Below are 10816 nucleotides of genomic sequence, written 5' to 3'. Positions count from 1 at the left end.
CCATTTTTACTTCTCGTTCTGCAAAATCCCTTATTACACATACTGTTACCATTTTTCTCTATTGCACTGTTGGCCTGTTTCTTAAAGATTTATTGGAGCTCATTATGTGTTAAGAAAATAAACTCTTGTCGGTGAAATGAGTTGCAAACATTTTTTCTAGTTCTCCATTTGTTTTATAACTTTGGACTTTTTTTTTTACTTCTTAGAGTTAATTCTTTTGCTCTCTGCAGTCTGATTTATTCATCTTTCTTTTATGTTTTCTGGGTTGAAGTTCTCTCATTTTTGATGGGAACGAACATATGAACGAGATAGGAGGTCAATTTCTTTGCATAAGAGTATTTTCTTTTTCCGGTAGGCTTGGAAAACAAGCCCAGGATTTAGGAGTAATAATGACTTTTGATTCACAAGTTTCTAAGCACAATTTAAACCATATCTTCACCATGTCTTCTGAAACCCCATAAACAGAAACAGCTCTGTGTTACAGTGGCCGTAAGTGAATTTTGATTCCTAGGTTTCCTTTTAACTATCGCTCCTGATCATGATTTTGGCCAGTAAGTGAAGCAGGCCACAGAGAAGTGGCGTGCCAGAGAAGGCGGTCTCTGAGTGTTTGGTTGGCTCTTGAACAATTAGGTCGAAATAACTTTTATGTCTCCATATTGTCACTCTCCATATTTGAATCTCCCGCTTCCGTAATGTTTTGAACTGTAGTCAATTATATTTGACATAACCACCGCCCACCCCACCCCGTGTTGCGTATTTATGACTTCAGCTTTACGAGACGCACAAAGGATTCATCGGGGAGTGTACCCTTTCCAAGAACGAATACTGCACAGGATTGTACCTTTGCAGACGAAGATGTTATTTACATGCTGATCGCTCATTTCTCTCTGGCTTGGAATTGTATAACAGCAGACGTGCATTTTTTTTTCTATCGGTTTGGGAAGAATTAAGTTCAACCTGTGTTCGTAATCCTGTTAAATTCAGGATTCCCCGGGCGCCTGGGTGGCTCAGTCGGTTGGGCGTCTGACTTCGGCTCAGGTCATGATCTCGCGGTCCGTGGGTTCGAGAGCCCCGCGTCGGGCTCTGTGCTGACAGCACAGAGCCTGGAGCCTGTTTCGGATTCTGTGTCTCCCTCTCTCTCTGACCCTCCCCTGCTCATGCTCTGTCTCCCTCTGTCTCAAAAATAAATAAACGTTAAAAAAAAATTCAGGATTCCCATTCACAACAGGTAAGGCCCACGATCAGGTTGTGGGAGCTGAAATGCCTCTTGCCTTGATTTCACAGGACTTCAGTTCAACGGCACAGTTTCCGGTCTGCTGGGTGGTAACTACACGCTTATGTGCACCGTGTACGTCCTCACGCGAGATTCACGGTCCGTCTCCGTCATTCCCCGGGGCGAGCGGACTCTTCCTGTTCTTTCAACACTAGGGCCTGCAGTACAGACGCTCACAACAATTCCTAGTTCCTCCTGGACTGACCTCTCGCGGGAAAGACTGGATTCCCAAGAGACCACGACTGCCATCTCGTCCTCCCTGGCTCTTCTGGCTCTTGGCGCCTGCTGTGACGGAGCCAGCTGTCGAGCCCTGAGCTGCCCGCTGCAAAGGCCCTGCCCCCAGGCCTGACGGCAGCCTCTGATCAATGGCCCACAAGGGAATGAATGATGCCAACTGTCTTGAAAGGGACGGACCCCTTCACCCTTGACCCCTTGGCTGCAGCCTGTTGAGACCCTGCCCAACGGGACTCAGCCAGGCTGCGCCTGGACTCCGGACCCATAAAAACTGGGAGACAGTAAACGCCTGTGGCTTTAAGTTGCCAAGATTGGGGCAATTGGTTATATGCAGCAATAGATAAGTAACACACCTTCACCAGCCAGCGTCCGACTCATGCGTCCTTCTCTGGATGCCTCTCCCTGTGCTCCCTCAGGCACGGGCTAGTCATCACCTCCTCGGGGAGCTTCGTGTCCGAGACTTGGTTACGTGTGTATCTCCATGCTCCCGGCACCCTGGCTGAGTGCTCTGGGAAGCTGCGTTCTAAGATGTGACAGCATTGAAACGTTGTTAAGGCCGCCATTCTGCGACCCTAGGGTAGTAATGGGAAATACTCTGCAGAAATACCAATGGCTACTTTCAAGATGGTGTCTAAGGCTGGCCCTTTCCAACTTCCTGTGTGTTCTTTCCCAACCCCCACTGGTGCAGGCTCTGTGTCCATGGCACAATGTCCACACTCGATCTGTGATATATGAGCCTGGCCCGCAGCCACGGCTGATTTCTTCGATCCAGACAGCAGTGCTGATGAGATTCTCTCCAAAGGGAACTTGTGGCTTCAGAGGTAGAGGCTCAGGGAATTGGAGGCCCTGGGGCTGAGTCACTGTGTGATATTGACACAGGGCACATCTCCCACGTTTGGCTCCAATATGAAGCTGAGTCTACTAACTTCTTCTACAAGAAGCAATTTCTTGGGCTGTGGGAATGAGAATTTGCTAGAGACGTTTGTCATGGACAAATGCGGCCAAGAACGTGCCCAGGACCTAAGCTTTGTGTTGAACTCTGCTCCTAAGCACAGCGATGCTGGAATGGAATTAATCCCCTTGCAGTGTTGACACCTTGATGAAGCCCAGAGCGTGATTTCTGCTACTGGAAATCTTCGGAACCCCTTGCACCTTGTCTGTCTGTTTCTCCAGGACTTTCTTGGCTGTTGTAAGCTTCTCCATATTCTCCGCCCCACTACACTTTTATCATCCCTAAGGGGAGATATTATTTACTTGGTAGCAGGTGGGTTTCACTGGACCCTTTCCATCTGGATGGGACAATTCTCTCTCCTAATTGGATGGATGCTTATTCTAGATTTGAAATTCGTTCTCTGCTCAGTCTGGCCCAGTTAGTGTGGCCACAGGGGGAATCAGTAAAAGCCTTCTAGGTAACCACGTAAGCCTACAAAGTATCTATCAGGGGTTGCTTTGGCTGCGCATGAGGCAGACAGCTGAGTACAACAGCTTAACCAGAGGTTTATTTTTTCTTCATGTAACAAGAAGCCTGGAAAGGAGCAGTCCAGGCTGGTGCCAGGCACCATGGTATCGATGTCCCCAGCACTTTCTGTGTCTCTATTCCTCTGTCCTTAGCATGGAAGCTTCTTTTTTTCTGATCTCAGATGGCATTACAGTCATATTCCAGGCAGGAGAAAGGAGAAAGGCAAAAGGCAAAAGGCATTTGCCAGACAAGTCTGTCCCTCTTGTTAGGAAAACGGATGGGTTTTACACGATTGTTCCCAGTTTACACGATTATTCAGTGATGTTGGCGTCCCCTGCAGGAAGATACGCGACGTGGGAGAAGGGACACTGTGTACTCAGTGCCTACCAGAGGGACTGGGGCACAGAAGGCACTCGATACCTGCATTAAAGGGAAGAGAGGTCAGCGGGTCCTTGCCCTCAGGCTTGTGGTCTATGCCAGAGCCCTGGACTGGGAGTCTGGAAACAGGGGCTGTCCTCCTGATTCCACAGATTCATTCTCATGCAGCCAGTTGCTGGAAACTTCCTGGTTCCAGGTGTGTGTGTGTGTGTGTGTGTGTGTGTGCTCTGCTTGGAGAGTGCTGGTCAGTTAATCACCCTTCCAGCGCTCACGTAGCTCCCGCAGGACCTGGCACAGGGGAGCTTTATGTGGTTGGGAGGAGAAAGGAAAAACTGGCCCCTGCGTTGGTGACACGGGCGGAGCATCCTGGCTCTGGAGGCTGCGTGCCGAGCCGTCCCTCTCCCTGACCCCACGCCCTGCCTAGACAGCGCTGGCCCCGTGCCCAGCCCTGCTGACCTTGACTGCCGGCAGAGGTGGCCGCTGGGGGCCCGACCCCCTTGGACACACTGCTCTTTGCTGGCTCAGAGCTTTTGCCTGAGCTGAGCTGACTTCTTTTTTTTTCATGTTTATTTATTTATTTATTGAGAGAGAGAGAGGGAGAGAGAGAGAGAAATGCCAAGCAGGCTCTGCAGAGCCTGACATGGGGCTTGAACCCACAAACTGCGGTCATGACCTGAGTTGAAACTAAGAGTCGGACACTTAACCGACTGAGCCACCCGGCCGCCCCTGAGCTGACTCACTTCTGGCCGTGGTCTCCCGGGCAGGCCCGCTGGGCCCTCCCCTGCCTACACTGCTTCCCCTTTCTCTTGTCTGGAAACACAAGGGCGGCCGCCGTGAACCTGCTGGGCATTCCTACTGATTCCTGTGGTCACAGCAGAACTGGTCTGAGTCAGACTCCACGGTGTGTGTGTGTGTGTGTGTGTGTGTTGCTATTGTTTTAGTGTAGGATCCTTGCTGTGGCCTACTTGTAGCCCATCGGGGCCGGGTGGAGGGTGGCTGTCTGTCCTTGCACAGCGTCATGACCGCCAGTCCCCAGTCCTAGTGGCGGTGCCACAGCTCAAGGCAGTGGGGAGGGGACTCCCCAGTGGGGAGGCTAAGGAGTGGTCCCCGAGTGGCCAGGGGCACACCCAGTGTGTCCCAGGGAAGCTGCCAGGAGCACCGCACGTGGCCCAAAGGCACCCACACCGTCAGCTGTGGCAGGAGGTGGGGCACAGAGCATTGGTGGCCCTGCGGCAGGTCACCGGGGTCCCCCCAGCTGCTGGGCGGGATCCAGGTGAAGCGTCATTCATTTGCCCGGGGCTGGGAGACCCCTGGCCTGTGGCTGTCTTAGTTCCTGCCAACGAGCTTATTTTGTCTTATTCTGAAACAAAAATTTGACGACCAGTTTTGAGGAAAAAGTGCAGGATGCTAGAAGCCTCCTTTTGTGCCTCTCCAAGTCACCCGTCGGTCACGGTAAGTGTTCTGGACGCGTGTGCCGACGTGGAGCGGAGCGGAGAGGGTTTGCTCCCTTTTCCGTATCAGATTTATGCTCCATACAGAGTATTTGCAGAATTTTCCTTGGACAGGGCCACAGAATGTCATTCTAAAGAACGCATAAAAATAGTGTCTCCCCCAAGTGGGAGATTAAGCAGGACTGTGTGGAACACTCTGGAACAGTGCTGGATTCGAGCAAACAGACTGACCCCCTTCTCTGCGCTCCTGTGACCGCAGCCGACCCAGGTCACAGGACCCGAAATTCCTGGGCCACAAGCCCGACCTCGAGCGGCTCTGGTCCCTCAGATGCCCCTCTTGCTGGCGAGGGGGGTCCCCCAAGTAGCAGGAGACCCCGAGAGGTGAGCGAAGCCAACCGGTGACTCTGGTGACCAAGTCTGGGTTCCAACACAGACACTGGTGCCACGAGGAACTGGAGACACGAGTGTCACAACCGACTTCGGGGCTTCACCTGCCTCAGACGACTGCGGCCAAGGGCACCCCTTTACTTGACCCCAAGACGCTTTCTGTGTTCACGGTTGAGGGGTCTCTTCTTTCCCCACACCCAGCTGGCAATAAGTGTTTCTCTTCCCGGCTCCCCGGGGACGGTTCCCGTGCGGTCGGCCTGTCCCCACCCTGTTCTCAGCCAAGCCCTGGACCTCCAGAGACCTCTTCCTCCTCCGAAGGCCCAGGGAGCTCAGATTCTGCTAGATTCTCCGTCACCTTCAGCTTCTCTGTGCGGCCGCGGCCGCAGTTCTGTCGAAACCCATTACATTCTCAGCGTGACGCTAGAACTTTCCACACCGTTTGGAACCCCTGTGGGTTCAGTATTTTATTGAAGCTAAGTGGGCAGGGGGGCGGGCGGTGGGAGGCAGAGCTGGGTGTGGGGCCGAGCGGCCCCCAGCAGCCGGGACTGTGCCCCTCCCCTCAGTGGACCACCTGCCTGCTCTTCCTTTTAAGTTTGTTCCTTTGTTTGTTATTCATTTATAGAGAGCACAAGCCGGGGAGGGGCAGAGAGAAGGAGAGGCAGAATCCCCAGAGGCTCGTCCATCAACGCAGACCCCTGTGCAGGGCTCGAACTCGTGAACCGTGAGGTCATGACCTGAGCTGAGACCAAGAGCTGGTCGCTTAACCGACTCCGCCCCCCAGGGGCCCCCTGCCCGCTCTTCCTGATGGTGTGTCAGTGCTTTGTATGTGCAAGACACAGGATGCAACCTTCGTCTGCTTTAATCTGTCCTAACGATCTTGGTTTCTATCTCTGGGGGGAAGAATGATCACATTTTAAAACTTTGGAAGAAGGTGGCTCCTTTTGCAATAAAGTTAGATTTTGGCAAAATATTTACATTATAAAGTGCTACAGATGTGAGGGGCGCCTGGGTGGCTCAGTTGGTTACGCACCCGACCTCGGCTCAGGTCGTGATCTCGCGGTCCGTGAGTTCGACCCCCACGTCGGGCTCTGTGCTGACAGCTGGGAGCCTGGAGCCTGTTTCAGATTCTGTGTCTCCCTTTCTCTCTGCCCCTCCCTTCCTAATGCTCTGTCTCTCTCTCTCTCTCTGTCTCAAAAATAAATAAACATTAAAAAAAGAGCTACAGATGTGAGTTAGGAATAAAAATAAATGCGACTTCTTCACAGAAACTTTGGCCACCTGTGTGGATATTCGGACACAACCTATTCAGTGTTTTATATGTGTGCCTTTCCTCTGCTTTTTAAAAAAAAAATTTAATGTTTATTTTCGAGAGACAGAGAAAGAGAGAGAGAGAGAGAGAGAGAACATTGAGTGGGAGAGGGGCAGAGAGAGAGGGAGACACAGAATCCGAAGCAGGTTCCAGGCTCCGAGCTGTCAGCACAGAGCCCGATGTGGGGTTTGAACCCACGAGCTGTGGGATCATGACCTGAGTGGAAGTCAGATTCTTTTTTTTTTTTTAATTTTTTTAACGTTTATTTATTATTGAGAGACAGAGAGACACAGAGTGTGGGCAGGGGAGGGGGCAGAGAGAGAGGGAGACACAGAATGTGAAACAGGCTCCAGGCTCCGAGCTGTCAGCACAGAGCCCGACGCGGGGCTCGAACTCACGGACCGCGAGATCGTGACCTGAGCTGAAGTCGGATGCTCAACCGGCTGAGCCACCCAGGCGCCCCCCTTCTGCTTTTCAAAATAGTTCAAAACACTTTTCTTGTAGAGGTTCATATCTTCACTGTTTTGCTGTAAAGTGGGTAGGTAGGTTGGTGGTAATTACATTTCCTAATTATGCAGTAGTTTACCATTATGAACTATCTTCACACACATTTTCATGTTGGTGATGTGAGATAAAGAGGGATCAAGCAGCTAAGTGAGTCATTCAGGGAATGTGCATCTCAGGTGTCTTTATGACCTTTACAACATTATTCATTTGTTGTGTATTTAAATTACCTCTCATTTTTGCCATATAGATGACTGGCGCCTAAAACAAAGGGGGTCATTTCTGTCTGTGCTCATCAATTTGCACACATTGAATATGTGTAATGCTCAGCATATCAGTTATACCTCAAAGCTGTCAAAAATACAAGAGATAATTCCCCAAGTTAGTGATGGCAAATTATCCTTCGATCCTAAGTCATGTTTGTATTCTAGATTCCTTTTTCTTTTTCTAAGTGTGTTCATGGCCCAGTAACTGTTTCCCGATTGTTTGACTTTGGAATTGAAGGAGCACTTCTAAAGTCGATATGAAGTAGACCGCTTTCTCTTACTTTGTTTTAGGGAAGTCTTGACTGCTGGTTTTGGGGGCAAGTCAGATTTCAGAAAAAGAAATTGATTCCTTAAAGTCATTAGCTGAGGCAACTGTCAGCAGGGAGACTGCTGCTAATGGAGTATTGGGCACGTCAGAAAAAGGGCTAAAAAGCTGTTTTCTTGCAGCAAACTCCCCAGACTGCCTCCTCTTTCCTGGTGTTAAATAATCTATCAGACATACAGGCTGTGTTTTCCCAGGGTATTGATTTCACACTGTTGGAATGTCTGAGACTTAGACCTGGCTTGGGATGGAAGAAATCTTGAAAAGCTTTGTTTCTTTTTTTTCTCAGGCACGTACCCTCGCATGATCTCAGAGGTTTCAGTGGGCCCTGGGTGGTCGTGGAGGGTTAACAGCCAAATCCAAATGGCTGCTTGCTCCCCCACCCTTCACGATATTTCTGCAACACACGACGTTTCACAATTCCCTCTTGTCGATTCCCTCTTGGCGTGGCTGCTCCTTTAAGACCCTCCCCTGTTCCCTTTCTAAGTTCTGCTGTCGACTGGATTCTTCTGTGTCTCTTTGCCCCTTGGCCATCTTCATAGCGTCTATGACTCGTTTCTTTTTAGACAGATATTTTGTATTTCCTGTTGATTTTCTTCTATTATATTTTCTAACAGGTTATTGGCAATACAGAGTAAAACTGTAGCGTTTGGTATTTATGTTGACTGTGAAAAATTTACTGTGCCCCCTGATTAATTCTGATGTATTTTTTCAAAATAGGCCCTTTCATTTTTTTCCCTAGAAGTACAATGACGTCTTTAAAAAATATGATGTCTTGGGGCGCCTGGGTGGCGCAGTCGTTTAAGCGTCCGACTTCAGCCAGGTCACGATCTCGCGGTCCGTGGGTTCGAGCCCCGCGTCAGGCTCTGGGCTGATGGCTCAGAGCCTGGAGCCTGTTTCCGACTCTGTGTCTCCCTCTCTCTCTGCCCCTCCCCCGTTCATGCTCTGTCTCTCTCTGTCCCAAAAATAAATAAACGTTGAAAAAAAAATTTTTTTAAATATGATGTCTTTAGGGGTGCCTGGGTGGCTCAGTCGGTTGAGCATCCGACTTCAGCTCGGTTCATGATCTCATGGTTCATGGGATTGAACCCTGCATAGGGCTCTGTGCTTATATAGCTCGGAACCTGGAGCCTGCTTCGGATTCTGTGTCTCCCTCTCTCTGTGCCCCTCCCCCACTCATGCTCTGTCTCTCTTGCTCCCTCAAAAACAAATAAACATTAAAAAAAAGTATGATGTTATTGCCTCTTTTCCGTTGGGTTTCCTCTTCTTTCTAATGCTTACTTTATAATATCTTATGTTCAACTTCCGCAAACATAATAAACGTTAGTGTACTTACCAGGCATAATGGTTTCATTTCTGACTCCTCTGGAAAAGCCACTTGAATTTTAGACATGATTTTGCCCACTAATTTAAGATAGCCATTTTTTTTTTATCATGTTCACCAACTGTTATTTTTAAAATTTGTTTTATTAAAAATGCTAACCTGCTATAAATATTGAACTATATCAAAAGCCATTTAAAGTGTCTGCTGAAATATTTGTGTATTTGATCTTTTGAAGTGATAGCTTGATATTGTAGTAATGTAGTTCAATATTAGTTCTGTATTTCATTGGAATGTTCTTTTGACACATGTTTAATTCAATTTGCCAATATTTTAGGATTTTGTATCTATCTACATGTGTGCAACCTTGTCGACTTTGGTATCAGATTATTTTAGCTACTTAAAGCGAGCAAGGCTTTGTATAAAAAAAAGTTTATGACTTTTTTGAGCAAATGCATAGTTCACACAGATTTTATTCTTCCTCTTTTAACAGTGAGAGCATTTAAAGAAATAAATTCGCTTTTTTTTTTTTTTTTTCAACATTTATTTATTTTTGGGACAGAGAGAGACAGAGCATGAACGGGGGAGGGGCAGAGAGAGAGAGGGAGACACAGAATCGGAAATAGGCTCCAGGCTCCGAGCCATCAGCCCAGAGCCCGACGCGGGGCTCGAACTCCCGGACCGCGAGATCGTGACCTGGCTGAAGTCGGACGCTTAACCGACTGCGCCACCCAGGCGCCCCTAAATTCGCTTTTAAATACAGCTTTGAGTACACGCCCTAAAGGTTGGGGGTGCTACGGCCCTAATGAAAATGACAGACGGTTTTAGAATGTGTACTTCTGTTTACTCTTCAATCCAAAGTTATTTGTGAGGATGTCTTAACATCTCTGGAAGGAAGTCTTGTATTTAAACTGTTATTAATATGTAACTTCTTCCTGTCTTTAGATGAGGTCATGTTTTTGCTGCTAATTCTGTGGATGCGTATAAGCCGATTATCTTCTCCCTGTGAGCCCACAGAATAGAGCGTATTAATAAATCCACAGTGATACCATTTACGTTTCCTGTGTACTTGGTCTGTTTTACCCTGCGGTCCGTGTCCTACTCCATTTTCGGTGTTTTTAGTCAAGTGTGCTTTTTTATTTCCATCTCCTTTATTGTTCAGTCTCCTTGAGGATATGCTATTTGTCTCTTGAGGGTTTCACGATTTTTTTCCTCTTATGATGAATTATCCCTTAAATTGATGAGTGCTCCTCCCTGTCACATGGATTCCACTTTGCCTGGAATTCTCCTTGCTCTGGTATTAACTGAGCTCTCATTTCTTTTTTGTACGTGGTCGCCTGACTGACCTACATTCATCTTTTTATTTGTAATTGTCTGCTTTATGTTACTTTTTGTGTGTCTTTTGTAAGCAGCACGTAGGCTGATAGCGTTTATTAACCCAATCTGTGAGGTTTTTGTCCTTTATTTAGGTGGGGGGGGGGGTTGCCTGATTAAACATATCGTCATTAAGAATATGAAGAATCTCTTCTCCTCCTTTTTCTTCTCCTTCTCCCTTGAGAGAGGAAGTCCTGCCCCAAAAGAAAGGTGATAGCCATGTGCTGTATCTTCTGTTCCCACTCCCCAGGGTAGAAGCCAAGAAAACGCATTCCCAGATGCCTTTGGGCCAGGATGCAGACATGTGACCTGGGCCTGCCGATCGGCTGTGCCTGGATGACTTTGCGTCTGAGGAAGTGGGGAGCCTTAGGAAGGTGCTTTCTGGAAGGGGAGCAGCCATGCTCCTTTGGGCCGCGATCGTGGTGGAGGGCGGAGTCTAACACCTGTGCCCACCGGCACGGGGTCTGTGCCCTGGGGGCAGCACGAGGGTCTTCACAGGGCCTGACCCTCAGTGTGTCGCTCCTGGCCATCGAGTCCA

This window comes from Leopardus geoffroyi, chromosome A1, assembly GCF_018350155.1.
Source record: "Leopardus geoffroyi isolate Oge1 chromosome A1, O.geoffroyi_Oge1_pat1.0, whole genome shotgun sequence".
In the NCBI taxonomy this organism is placed as follows: Eukaryota; Metazoa; Chordata; class Mammalia; order Carnivora; family Felidae; genus Leopardus; species Leopardus geoffroyi.
Note: the sequence above shows the minus strand (reverse complement) of the source record.